Source organism: Mobula birostris, chromosome 18 (genome assembly GCF_030028105.1).
Source record: "Mobula birostris isolate sMobBir1 chromosome 18, sMobBir1.hap1, whole genome shotgun sequence".
Classification (NCBI taxonomy): domain Eukaryota; kingdom Metazoa; phylum Chordata; class Chondrichthyes; order Myliobatiformes; family Myliobatidae; genus Mobula; species Mobula birostris.
Genome location: NC_092387.1, coordinates 21,321,647 through 21,336,241, shown reverse-complemented (window position 1 = coordinate 21,336,241; position 14,595 = coordinate 21,321,647). Strand labels below are relative to the sequence as shown.

Here is a 14,595-nt window from a genome sequence, read left to right as displayed (position 1 = left end):
ATTGATGGACTAGCAGAAGGCAAAGAGTGGGATTAAAGGAGGTCTTTTCTGGCTGGCTGCTGGTGACTGCTGGTGTTATTTGTCAGTGATTTGGATGTAGGAATTGATGGCTTTGTGGCCAAGTTTGTGGATGATATAAAGATAAGTGGAGGGGGAGGTAGTGTTGAGGAATCAGGGAGAATGCAGGAGGACTTAGACAGATTGGGGGAAATGGGCAAAGAAGTGACAGATGGAATGTAGCGTAGGGAAGTGTATGGTCATACACTTTGACAGAAGGAATAAAGGCATGGTCTGTTTTTTAAATGGGGAAAAAAATTGAAAATCAGAGGTGCAAAGGGGCTTCGGAGTTCTCAGGCAGGATTCCCTAAAGGTTAACTCGCAGGCTGAGTCGGTGGTAAGGAAGGGAAATGCAATGTTAGCATTCATTTCAGGAGGACTAGAATATAAAAGCAAGGATGTAATGCTGAGGCCTTATGAGGCTCTGGTCAGCGCACACTTGGTATTATAAGCAGGTTTGGGCCCACTATCTAAGAGATTTGCTGGCATTAAAGAGGGTCCAGATAAGGTTCACAACAATGCTCCCAGGGATGAAGGGATTAACATTTGAGTTTGATGACTCTGGACCTGAAGTCACTGGAGTTTAGAAGAATGAGGGAGAATCTCATTGAAACCCATCAAATATTGAACAGCCTAGAAAGAACGTAAATGGAGAGAATGTTTCCTATTTTGGGGGCGTCCAGGACCAGAGGGAACAGCCTCAAAACTGAGGGATGACCATTTAGAATAGAGATGAGGCAAATCTGTGGAATTCATTGTTACAGACAGTTGTGGATGCCTAGTCATTGGGTATACTTAAGGGGGAGGTTGATAGGTTCCTGATTAATCAGGGTTTATGGGGAGAAGACAGGAGGATGGGGTTGAGAGGGATAATAATTTAGCTGTGATGGAATAGTGGAGCAGATTTGATGGGCCAAATAACCTAATTTTGCTCCTATGTCTTATTTATGCACACACGCAAACACACGGACACACACAAACATGCACACATAGATACACACTGACATATACAGACATAGACAAAGGCAAAAGCATACATTCACACACGCACACGCGGACAAGCACACACGTGTAAACAGAATCAGAATCAGGTGTATTATCACTGACAGGAGATTTATTGTTTTGTGGCAGCAGTACATTGCAAGATATAAAAATCTCTTTAAGTTACAATAAATAAAATAAATAAACAGATACATAGAAGAATGAATGAGTTGTGCAAAGAAGGACTATCAGGCCTCTCAGGCACACCCTGCCATCCAGCATGATCTGTGCTATTCTCCGCTCCTCTTCTGTGCCAGTTCCGTAACTCTCAATTCCTCAGCCTCGCACATATTTATTCATCTCCATCAAATATGCATCTATTGATCTGGCTTCCAACCCCCTGGGGTCAGAGGCTCATTGTTCTCTGAGAGGAGAAATTCCAGAGATTGGTTACTGTCTGAGAGAAGTCATTTCTGAGTGCACTCTGACAAACTCTGCTCACACACACAGAGACGTGGGCACACTGCGTGGAGGATGATGAACGCCTGACATCCAATGAAGAAGAATTCGCGGAAAAACATCTTTCACTCCTCAGGACTGGAGTGGGAACATGTTATCCTGAGGGACTTCCTAAGAAGATGCAGAACTCCATGACCTGATTGATTAAAATATGAAATAGGTGTATGAAATTGAACGATTGTTTTCCTTCAGGACGCACCTCTTCTTTGGTTCTCTTCACCACTGAGATATCTGTTCCCATTGTCCTACAGTCCTCATACTCCTAAACTCTCACTTATCTCTCATGTTCCTCACTCCTCAGTTTCAGTCCATCTTTCCTCATTTAATGCATGAGATTTGGAATTATCTCCTTATTCTTCTCTATTCCCCTCTTCCTTCCCATTTCCAATGCAAACTTTCAATTCAACCTTATTATCAAACTCTCACATAGCGTTAATACAAGCTGCACATTTTCAACATTCCATTCCAATGCAGAATTTTGTTCTGAAATGTTTACAGTTCTTCCTCCCACAGATGCTACTGCTCGAGCCACTTATTTCCTCCAGCAGATTGGGTGTTCCTCCAGATTCCATCATCGGCGGTCTCTTGCGCCTCAACTTACAGCTGACTTGGCTGGAGAGGGAAGCTTTAAATAACTTCAATGGCTTCTGAATATTCTGAAAGCAATGTAAGTGCAACTTTTTAAATGTATCTGTCTTGCAAACATTGGAAGTGGGCATGACGTTCCTTTCAAATCCTAATGAACACATGTCAACACTACCACTCAGTAAGATTCTGGGATATTCAACAATATCTGTTACTCCTCGTGGCGCAGCATTAAATAAATGAAACACCACTTAGTTCTTTCAATACTCTCTGTAATATTGCTAAAAATAGATAATTAGGTGAATTTATGGCAGGGTTTAAAGATTCAGATGGGAGGGCACTGCTGTTACTAAAGGTGCACGGACATTGAATTCTCCATTGACGAGATCGTGCAGATTTATTTTTGGCTCTTATTGATCAACCATGAATCAATTGGAGGCAGGAATGGAATGAAACTCACATGAATGAGATTATGGCTCCTGTGGTTAACTTAACCCATTTAAAATCACATTCTGAATAATCCCTGCTTACATTTAATGATCGCTAAGAGATTATGTATCTGCAGCGAAGACTGATGGACAGCAAAACTAAAGGATATCATCTTTACAAGTTGCAATCCCTCTGGCCAGTATTACCTGTTGTTCCCACTGGGCTCAATGAAACAAGAGATACCTATGAGGAATCTGTACCAGTATTTACCAAAGACATAGGTCTGCGGACATTATATTCCTTGAGAAATATAACTACATTGTATTATTAATTCCTTGGTACTCACTGCTATAAATTTGGAAACACAGCACCTAACTTACAAACAAATTCTTACAAACTCTTTAAATATATACTTTACTTTATTGTTGCCAAACAATTGATACTAGAACGTACAATCATCACAGCGATTCTGCGCTTCCCGCTCCCTGGATTACAAATCAATAGTAAATATTAAAAATTTAAATTATAAATCATAAATAGAAAATAGAAAAATGGAAAAATCTCTTAAGAAGTTTGATACCACTCAGGACAAGTTAGGGCACTTGATGGGCGTCCCATCCATCATTTTAAACATTCATCCCCTCTGCCACCTGTGTAAACTATCTACAAAAAGTGCTGTAGCTTCTCACACAGGCTACCTTGACTGCACCTCCCAAACCCGATACCTATTGACACCAGGAGCAACAAGGTGATATAAGATTAACTTTATTCATCACATATACATGGAAACATACAGTGAAGTGCGCCATTTGTGTCAGTGACCAGCACAGTTTGTGGATGTGCTGGGGGCAGCCTGCAGGTGCCGCCAGGCTTCTGGAGACAACATAGCAAGCCTCGCTTGTATGTCTTTGGAATGTGGGAGGAAACCGGAGCACCCGGATGAAACCCATGTGGTCACAGGGAGAATGTCCTTACAGACAGTGGCGGGAATTGAACCCAGGTCACTGGCACTGTAAAGCCTTGTGCTTATTGCTACACCATGATACCGCCTGAAGGCAGCAGCCATGTGCACACTCCACCTGCAGGTTGTTCCCCGTATTTGATTAGATTATACAGTATTAGTTTAGTATATTTTCATATACATACATCAGAATGCAATAAAATTTCTTGTTTGTGTGAAGCCCACAGAGTAAACAAGTAATTATAAATATATAAATACAATAAACACAATGACAGGCATAAAATAGCAGAATGGTGTCACTCTGAAGTGGTGTAAGAGAAATAATAAAGTGACACGAGAAGGAGAGTTAAGAGACCAAGCACGAAGCAGTACCATTGGGAAGGGAATGTGAAAGAGATGACTGGTTCAGGAATCTGACAGCAGTGGGGTAGAAGCTGTTCTTAAATCTGTGTGTCCAGGCTCTCAAGCTCCTGTATCTTCTCCCGGAGAGTAGAAGAGAGAAAATAGATTGGCTAGGATGGCAGGTACTAAATGAAGTTCACAAAATTGAGTCTGTCGCCATGAAGGCAGTCACAACCAGTCCAGGAGCACATTGGTTGCAGGCCACAGCCTCAGTTCAGTGCAGAGATGAGTAAACCTCATCAACTGCAAGCTGAATACCGGGCCGTCCTTCTCCTCCTTCCCTGACACCCTGACCTTTTCAGTCTGGCCCAGTTTGGCTTAAACCGGCCAAACATCAGGTTGGTTCTCGCGTTCGGACCTGGGCCCTGCCATCTTTGATACACTCTCGGGCCTGGGGCACGCCACCTCGATTCGACCCGTACCTGACCTTTCCAATCTAGCCCGGTGGTCAAATTGGTCAAACATCGGCTTGTTCCTCGTTCTATGGCCCGGGACCCATTGACTTGATTCACCTCACGTCATTTCTGCCGCGTGGAATCACCTCCAAGCCAGCTCCAGCAATGACCAAAAAACAAGTATTGTGATATCAACCAGATAATCTGTTTTAGGATTGCTGATCGAGGGAAAAATGTTGATGAAGATTTCCATTAGACCGTAAGACCATTAGTCATAGGAGCAGAATTAGGCCATTCAGCCCAGTGAGTCTGCTCTACCATTCAATCATGGCTAATTTATTTTCCATCTCAATCCCATTCTCCTGTCTTCTTCCTATAACCTTTGATGCCTTTACTAATTAAAGACCTATCAACCGCTGCTTTAAATAGAGATCAGCAAGAGGAAACCAATGGCTCAAACAGCATCTGTGGGCAGAATTTTGGGTCAAAACTTTGCACCAGGACTGACAGTAAAGAGTCAATATGGCTAGTGTAAAGAGGTGAAGGGGTATGGTGAGAAAGGAGACTGGGAAGGGTGTAGGATGACAGGTAGGGGTTAGATGAAGTTAGAAGACAGGTAAATGATAGGTGGAAGCAGAGAGCGAGAAAGAAAAACCGAGAGGCAGGTGGAGTGATGTGTGGGGAGGGGAGGGTGAAGGTCGGATGATGGGAGAAAAGCAGGAACACAAGGGGCTACCAGTGCTGGACTCTGATAAGTAAAGGGGGGCGTGAATGAGAACAGTGGGGTGGGGCCAGGGGAAATACTGTGCATGAAGTGTGTATGTATAGTGGGTGGATGGAACCAAGGTGAGAAGGGACACAGCGATGGGCGAGGAGAGGCTGGGGAAGTATAAGGGAAAGAAGACAGAAGTGAAAAGACCAGAGGAGGATTGGAAGGACGAGTGTGAGGAGAGAAAACAATCCACCAGAAGGGAGGGTTACCTGTACTTCACTGATATTGTACTTCCCTTCAGTCTCTATACTTGGCAGAAGTTGTCGTAAGTTAGCCAGGCTTTATAAATGTCACTAAGTTACAGACTCATAGAACAACGCAGTGTGAAAACAGGCCATTTGGCCCAAATGGTCCATGCTGACCACAGCATCCTCCCTGCTCGTCACAATTGCCCACATTCAGCCCGTAACCCTTCAAGCGTTATATATTATTCACCAATTTGTGGTATATTTTGTCTGTGCTGTGTGTGATATTTATATTGTGGATGCACTGTGGTCCAGAAGAAAGTTGTTTTGTTTGGCTGCATATATGTAGATACAACCACAGGACAATAAACTTGAACTTGAAGCCCCTCTCCCCCATGTGCCTGTCTAGATGCCTCTTAAATGTTGCAATTGAACCCACCTTGACCATATCTTCTTGGCATCTCAACCCAGGGACTCACTACCCTCTGTGTAAAGAAGTTGCCTCTCAGAACCCTGAACAGGTGGTATGTTCTATACTTGTATATATGGATTGGCATGACTGCAAAGGAATAGATTATGAAACAGGTGGTAAATTTGTACAGACAGTTAAGCAAAGGATACTATATCCCCAAGTCTTTAGCTGCGTAGTAACCTCCATTCATAGAAGCCAGTGCACTTCCCACTGCAATTCTTTGTAGCCCTGCTCTTCTTCCTGTGTCTGGTCTTCGTACAAGCAACCGAAGCTGATGGACAGCACTAGTATGTAATTAGCAATAACTGATATAAATCACATGGATACAATTAATGGATTCCTTTCTTTCTATTTACCAATAAAATTGGGATTGCAGAATAAAGTTTAACTTAGATAGACTGCATGTGGACTAGAGAGCATGACGTCAGAATAGAGGGATATCCATTTAAAATGGAGATGAGGAATTTAGCCAGAGGGTGATGAATTCGTGGAATTCATTGCCACAGACAGCTGTGGAGACCATGTCATCGAGTGTATTTAAAGCAGAGGTTGATAGGTTCTTGACAAGTCAGGATGTGTGAAGGTTATGGGGAGAAAGCAGGAGAATGGGATTCAGAGGATCTCAGTGGGCTGAGTGACCTAATTCTGATACAGGGCAGGAATAGAGCAGATATCTGTCCCAGGATCTTCCATCCCTTGGACACACAGTGGACTGTCCACATGAGACTGCTCCTGCTTACTACTTATGGCAACTAATCCCAATGCTCCAAGCTCTTTTACTGACTCAGCAACTGAGCAAACCCAGGCGCCTGGTATAGAGAGTTCAAAGTTGAAGCCCGACAGTGAGTGGGGAACACTGCCTTAATGGTGTAACTTGAGATTAGGATAGGCAAGGAATTTGTGGATGCCAAAGAAATGAGAGTAGGAATTGACCATGCGGACTCCTAGCTCTGACCTGAATCTGTTCACATCATTGAAGACCTGCTCTACTTTCCTGCCTGTTGTTCTAATTACCAACTGCCTTGGAGGCCAGAGATCTACCTACCTATACATTAAAAATATTCGATGGCTTCAGCTCCACAGCTCTCCCAAATGGAGAACGACTTCAGTGTGGGTGGCAGGGCAGCGTACTGGCTACAGCATCACTTTACAGCACAAGCAATCTCCGACTGGGGTTCAATTCCTGCTGCTGTTTGTGAGGGGTTTGTACGTTCTCCCTGTGATCGCTGGGGTTGCCTCCAGGTGCTCCAGTTTCCTCCCACATCCCAAAGACTGGCCAGACACCTCTCATTAACAATACATTTTTGCCCACAGACTGCTGCTCACTGGATTTTCTTTTAGTTTTACAACACTCCATGCTCTGTAAACTCTAGAAACTGTTGTGTGTGAAAATGCAAGGATGGTCAGCAATTTCTGAGGTACTCAAACCACCCCGTCTGACACCAACAATCATTCCATGATCAATGTCAATTACATCATCTTTCTTCCCCATTTGGATGTTTGGTCTGAACGAATGAACATATTGACGGCATCCTTTTATAGAAACATAGAAAACCTACAACACAATACAGGCCCTTCGGCCCAGAAAGTTCGGCCAAACATGTCCCTACCTTAGAAATTACTAGGGTTACCGATCACCCTCTATTTTTCTAGGCTCCATGTACCTATCCAAGAGTCTCTTAAAAGACCCTATTGTATCCGCCTCCACCACCGTTGCCGGCAGCCCATTCCACACACTCATCACTCTCTGTGTAAAAAACTTACCCCTGACATCTCCTCTGTACCTACTCCCAAGCACCTTAAACCTGTGCCCTGTTGTGGTAGCCATGTCAGCCCTGGGAAAAAGTCTCTGACTATCCACACGATCAATGCCTCTCATCATCTTATACACCTCTATCAGGTCACCTCTCATCCTCCGACGCTCCGAGGAGAAAAGGCCAAGTTCACTCAACCTGTTTTCATAAGGCATGCTCCCCAAACCAGGCAACAGATTTGTAAATCTCCTCTGCAGCCTTTCTATGGCTTCCACATCCTTCCTGTAGTGAGGCGACCAGAACTGAGCACAGTTCTCCAAGTGGGGTCTGACCAGGGTCCTATATAACTGCAACACATATTGAGTTGTTGCCTCATGATTGGCTGATTAGAAAATTGTATTAATGAGCAAGTGCACATGTGTACCGAATAAATATCCACCAAGTGTAGATTCATTCTTAGCGTATGAGCGGTCTATTCAAAAGTCTGACAACAGTGGGGTAGGAGTGGTCCTTAAGCTTGGTGATGTGTGTCCTCAAAAATTTGTAACTTCTACCCAAAGGAAGAAGGATTATTCTTCGTGGGGTAAAAATGGCTGAAAGGGCATTTGGTAAAGGCAAAAAATGGTTTAGAAAGTAGTTCCTGTCAGTGCATGGTTCTTGTGTCTCCTTCCCAAGTGTCCGGCAATGCTGGGGTGACAAATTTTCATGAGCAAGATCAATGGATGTTTGTGTTTCAATGTTTTTGTAATATAATAGTATATCATTAAGATACAGATCAGTCATCCACGACTTGTCGCAGAGTCAAGAGGCCTGTCAGAATGTCAATGCTGCAGAGTCCAAATCACCAAGGGAAATGTTTCCCAGGTTTCCTGGCATCACCTGTATTGCAGCAGCAGGTTTAGGTATGGTCACATTCTGGCTGGGCTGGGGTGGGTGGCGGGGGGGAATCTCATTGAAACCTATCAAATATTGAAAGGCCTAGACAGAGTGGGAGAATGTCACTTTAGAACAGAGATGAGGAACAATTTCTTCAGCCACAGCATAATGAATCTGTAGAATTCATTGCCACAGATAGCTATGGAGGCCAAGTCATTTGTTACAGATTTAAAGTGGAAGTTGATAGGTTCTCGACTGTTAATGGCGTAAAAGGTTATGGGGAGAAGGCGGGAGTATTGGGGTTGAGAGGGAGGAGACGTGCTTTCCTGTGATGATTTTGGACTTCAGGAAGGAGCAGGTCGACCATTCTCCACTACGTATCAGTGGCTCTGCCACGGAGAGAGTGAAGAGCACAAAGTACTTTGGTGTGCATATGGCGGATGACCTAACCCGGACCTTCGACGCCTCCTGATTAGTCAAAAAGGTACAGCAGCGTCTATACTTTCTGAGGAGTTTGAGGCATGCAAGACTCCTCACCCCCATTCTAACAACTTACTACAGGAGCACCAGTGAGATTGTCTTTAAAACCGTAAGACCCCGCAGAGTATAGCAAGAACCACCAAGAGGATCACTGGGGTCTCCCTCCCCCTATCTGTGACATTTACCAGGAGCATTGTGTATGAAATTTCTGGAGTATTGTTGAGGACCCCTGCCACCCATCCCACAATCTCCTTTATTATTTACTCAGGTACAGCGCAGAACAGGCTCTTCCAACCCTTCAAGTCATGTCGCCCAGCAAACCCCAACGTAACCCTAGCCTTATCAGGGGACATTTTACAATGACCAATTAACCTACCCACCGGTAAATACTGTATTTGGATGTTGGGAGGAAACTGGATTGCCTAGAGGAAATCCACACAGTCATGGGGAGAACGTACAAACTCCTTACAGATGGCGGAGGGAGTTGAACCTGGGTCGCTGGTACTGTGAAGCGTTGTGTTAGCCACTACGCCACCCTGCCAGGAAGGAGCTACAGGAGCATCAGGACTAGGATTGCCAGAGTGTGTGAAAGCTTCTTTCCCCAGGTTTTGAAAGTAATGAATACCCAGCTACCACCGAGGTCGCTTCACTAGGACAGTGAGCTGGTTACTGTATATCTTTACCTGTGCTGCAAACTTCACTTGCATTTCGAATTAGATTAGATTATGAGGACACGCAGTCCTCTTTTATTGTCATTTAGTAATGCATGCATTAAGAAATGATACAATGTTTTTCCAGAATGATATCACGAAAACATATGACAAACCAACTTAAAAACTAACAAAAACCATATAATTATAACATATAGTTACAAAAGTGCAAAGCAATACCGTAATTTGATAAGAACAGACCATGGCACAGTAAAGTCTCAAAGTCTCTAGAAAGTCCCATCATCTCACGCAGACGGTGAACCTCCAGCGCTGCCAACTTGCCGATGCAGCATACTGGAAGCATCCTACCACAGTCCGACTCCGAGTCCATCCGAAAACTCCGAGCCTCCGACAGCTCTCCGACACCGGACACTGAGCACCATCTCTGCCGAGCGCTTCGACCCCAGAAGATTCTCGATTGCACAGTAGCAGCGGCAGCGAAGCAGGCATTTCAGAAGTTACTCCAGGTGTTCCTCCACGCTTCTCAGGGCTGCCTCCATCAAATATGGATTGTGCATGGCCCCCTAGTTACACATATGATATTCATTCAGAATGGCCACGCACACTGCGTCACGCCGCTAGCTTCTCCTCTCTCCTTATCTTTATTAACTTATTTCGGTTTATGTAGTGTGAGTGTGATATATATTGTAGGTGAACTGTGATCAGGACTAACGTTGTTTCACTTGGTTGTATATATGTATAGTCAGATGACAATAAACTTGTACTTGAGCTTAAATCAGCCATGATCAAATGGCGGACTAGACTTGATGGGCCAAGTAACCTAATTCTGCTCCTATGTTGTATAGTCTTATGGACATGCAGACAATACAACAAAGTGTTAAACTTCCCTTACCCCCATCTCCACACTTAACTGGCACCCCGTCTTATCGTTGCGGAGACTGCTGCATTGGAAATGAGGGCTGAAGTCGACAGCCATCTCCACCACTCACTTCACTGTGGCACAGATGCAGCATTACAATAAATTATTCAGCCAATAACTCACGCTTGCAGGAGCAAAGTGACACTATAACCCACTGGACCACTTCATAATTCACAGGACATGGCCTGTGAATTTTCAACTGACTGAGCAAGCTATCATTGAATTAGCGCAAAAGCCCAAGCCCTGTTCCTCTGCCCAAACTCTACAGAGTCCATTCATTTTTGATGTGGTGAAATGGTTTTGGAGACATTTCATCAAATTTAGAGGCTGCAGTGCCAATTCCACTTTTCTCAAATGCAGTTTCTGGATTCAGACTCAGGAATATATTTGGAATATCTACAGCCAGCCAAATTTCCAAGTCTCCCTCCTTTTTATTTTGTTGTAATCTAAGTCTACAAAAAGTGGTGCACAGCCCAGTCCATCACAGCCAACGCTATTCACACCATTGAACACATTTACAAGGAGCTCTGTCACAAGAAAGCAACATCTTTCTTCAAGGACTCCCCACATTCCAGGCCTTGTCTTTTCTTGCTACTGCCATCAGGGCAGGATGTAGACCCACATCACCAGGTTCAGGAACAGTTATTACTCTTCAACCACCAGGCTGCTGTACCATCATGGATCATTTCTCACCTCAATGTCGAACTGACCCCATAACCTATAGGTTCACTTTCAAGGATCCTGCATCCCATGTTCTCAGTATTATTTATTTACTTTTTTATTATGTGCATGATTTGTCTTCTCTTGCACATTGGTTGTTTGTCAGTCTGTATAATTTTTCATAAATTCTATTGTATTAATTGTATTAATTCTATTAATTCCTGTAAATACATGCAGGAAAAATCATCTCAAGGTAGTACTTGGTAACATATACATACTTAGATTTTCAAAGTTCAAAGGAAATTTATTATTGAAGTACATATATGTCACCATACACAACCCTGAAATTAATTTTCTTGCAGGCATACCCAGTAAATCCGTAATGAAAGACAGCACCAACTTGGGTGTTTAGCCAGTGTGCAAACGACAACAGACTGTGCAAATACAAAAAGAAAGAAATAATACTAATATATAAGGAAGCAATAAATATCAAGAACATGAGATGAAGAGACTTTGAAAGTGAATGTATAGGTTGTGCGAACGTTTCAATGATGGGCAAGTGAATTATCCCCTTCGGTTAAAGAGCCTGATTGTTGAGGGGTAACAATTGTTCCTAAACCTGGTGCTGTGAGTCCTGAGGCTCCTGCACCTTCTTCCTGATGGCACAATCGAGAAGAGAGCATGACCTAGCTGAGTTTACTTTGATAACAGGCTTACCATAATGAAACAAGAGCCTACTATCTTCTTCAGTAACTGATCCAAGAAGGTTCTAACACTGGAAGCTTCCCATTGCTGTATTAGAATCAGGAAGACTTTTAAAGCAACACACACAAAATTTGAGAGGAACTCAGCAAGTCAGGCTGTATCTATGGAGGAGAATAAACAGTCGATGTTTCAGGCTGGGACCCTTCATCAGGATCGGAAGGGAAGGGGACATAGCCCGAATAAGGAGACAGGCAGGGGGTCAGGAGTAAAGCTGGCAGATGACAGGTGAGACTAGGTCAACGGAAAAGTGGATGAGTGGGGTGGGGGGGGATTTGTGGAAAAGGAAATTCTAATAAGCTCCAGTTGATGATTTTGTAACGAGGCTGATAAGTGGACTAGTTACATAAATAATGTCGCTACAAGAAAAGATCAAAGGCGATATAACTTAATGCTCATTACTCACATCCTGACACTTCAAAGCCTTTCCACCAGCTACAGTATATAAGTTAGGAATATAATGAAATGCCTTCTACTTGCCTGGATGAATGCAGCTCCAACAACACGTAATAAGCTTGACACCATTCAAGGAAAAAACAGCCTGCTGATTGGTCTCACTTCCACTGGACTAACCACCTCTAACCCACGGAAAAGGCAGTGGTTAGCAAGTACAAAATACACTGCTGTTACTTGCCACTCCAATAGCACCTCCCAAACCGATGACTTATACCACCAAGAGAAACCAGGAGAGCACCACAAAGTGGACGTTCCCTTCAAATCACACTTTACCATAGTCTAAGTCCTGGAATACCAGCCCCCCGCCCAACAGCTCTGTGGGAGCACCTTTACCGAAATGATCACACCTTAGAACATAGAACAGTACAGCTCCTTCAACCCACAATGTTGTTTCAACCATTTAACCTACTCCAAGATCAAACTAACCCTTCCCACCCTTGCAGCATGTTCCAAGCCTCCTTCTATGTAAAAGCCTACCATGGACATCTCCCTGTTCTTTCCTCCAGTTACCTTAAAAGTACCTCCCATAGCCATTGCCACCCTAGGAAAAGTTGTTGGCTGTCTGCTTCATCTATGTCTCATATTATCTCATACATTTCTATGAAGTCACCTCTCATTCTTCTTCGCCCCAAAGAGAAAAGCGCTAGTTTGCTCAACTTTTCCTTGTAAGATGTACTCTCTAATCCTGGCAGCATCCTGGTAAATCTCCTTTGCACCATCTCTAATGCTTCCACATCCTTCCACCGCTGTTTATTGCTTACTACTCGCACCGTGCTTTGCTGTGGGTGTGCTGCAGCGTGTAATAACCCAAGGTGCTGGCTTTGAGTGAAGTGCTGCTATCTGTTGGTCACTGTTGCACTCAGTGCAGTGTATGAAAGCTTTACAGTCTTTTGTTTGCTGTGCTGTTGAAGCACGACATTTGAAACATATTAAGTGCTCTTTTGGAATGCTCCGCTGGACTACAAACAGTTTCTCGCTGAATCCCCTGCATTTCCGTAAGGGGTGAGGTTTTTTATGGTCAAGGGCATTGTCTATTGGGGTTCAGGATAGAGTTTTCTACTTCTGTTTTGTTGATTGTGATAGGGGTTTTTGTTTTCCAAAAGTCCAGAGTCTCTATTCATGAGAAGAATAAGAGCAACAGATCTCTGCTGCCCAATGCTGTGGTGACGCTGTTCTGTTATCGTCCTTGTCCACAGGCAATGGAAGATTTCTTCATCACCAAACTAGCAGATTAAATTCTGGACCTTTTTATCTAAAAAATATAAATCCGATCCCACTACATCAGCTCAAGAATCTAAATTTGGGTGATTAAATAACTCTGGAATTTAGAAAACAAACTGGCCTCTGTAAGCATAAAATTTCTGGATTCTCGTCAAAGTAATTCAATCATATCCTTCAGGCAATCATCAAAGTTCAAAGTAAATACATGTCATCATATACTACCCAGAGATTCATTTTTTTCTGCGCATCCATAGTAAATACAATAGAATCAGTGGAAAATGACACACAAGCAGAAACGGACAAACAACCAATCTGCAAAAGACAACAACTTGTGTAAATACAAAACTAAAAATGAATAATAACAGATAAATACGTATTCATTAGTTGAGTACATCAGTTGAAGAGTCCTTGAAAGTGAGTCCACATGTTGTAGACTTAACTTGGTCTCTATTCTGGCTGATATGGGGATCTAGGATCAGTATCGTTGGCCATTAACAGCCTCAGAGCAGTTGGCATTGAGGGAGGGACGATATATGCCAGCAGTGCCATCCATCTCCATATATTATGAACAAGTGAAAAATACTCTCTCATTAGCTTAAATTTTCAGCTCTTCTCAACCCTTTTATGCTTTCTCCCCTCTCTCTCTTCTATCCTCACTCTCCTGTCTTTTCTATTTATGTCTTTTCTCTTTTCTCTTTCTCTTCTCCCTCTCGTCGTTCTTTTAAAATTATTTGTCTTCCCTCTCACTTTTCTCTCTAGTCTTTCTCTCTCTCTCTCTCTCTCTCCTTCCCCCACCCCCCCTCTCCTCGCTCCACCCCTCTCCACCTCTCTCCACTCCTCTTCAACCCTCTCCTTCCCTCTTCACCTCTCTGCTTCCCTCTTCACCTCTCTCCTTCCTTCTTCACCCCTCTCCTCTCCACCCCCTCTCCTCCCCTTCCCTCCCCTCCCCTCTCCTCTCCTCTCATCTCCTGTCCTCTCCTCCCCCCATCCTCCCCTCCTCTCTCCCCCTCTCCTCCTCTCTCCTCCCCTTCCCTCTCT

At 43.7% G+C, this 14,595-nt stretch overlaps 1 long non-coding RNA gene across 1 annotated transcript in view; it reads left to right on the top strand.

Annotated features, from left to right (window-relative positions):
• Nucleotides 1–2,085: 2,085 nt before the first annotated feature.
• Nucleotides 2,086–14,595, top strand: part of LOC140211807 (uncharacterized) — a 97,789-nt gene continuing 85,279 nt past the window's right edge. Inside the window, exon 1 of the long non-coding RNA XR_011889592.1 lies at nucleotides 2,086–2,224. This is a non-coding gene — a long non-coding RNA (uncharacterized lncRNA). The remainder of the gene's footprint in view (nucleotides 2,225–14,595) is intronic.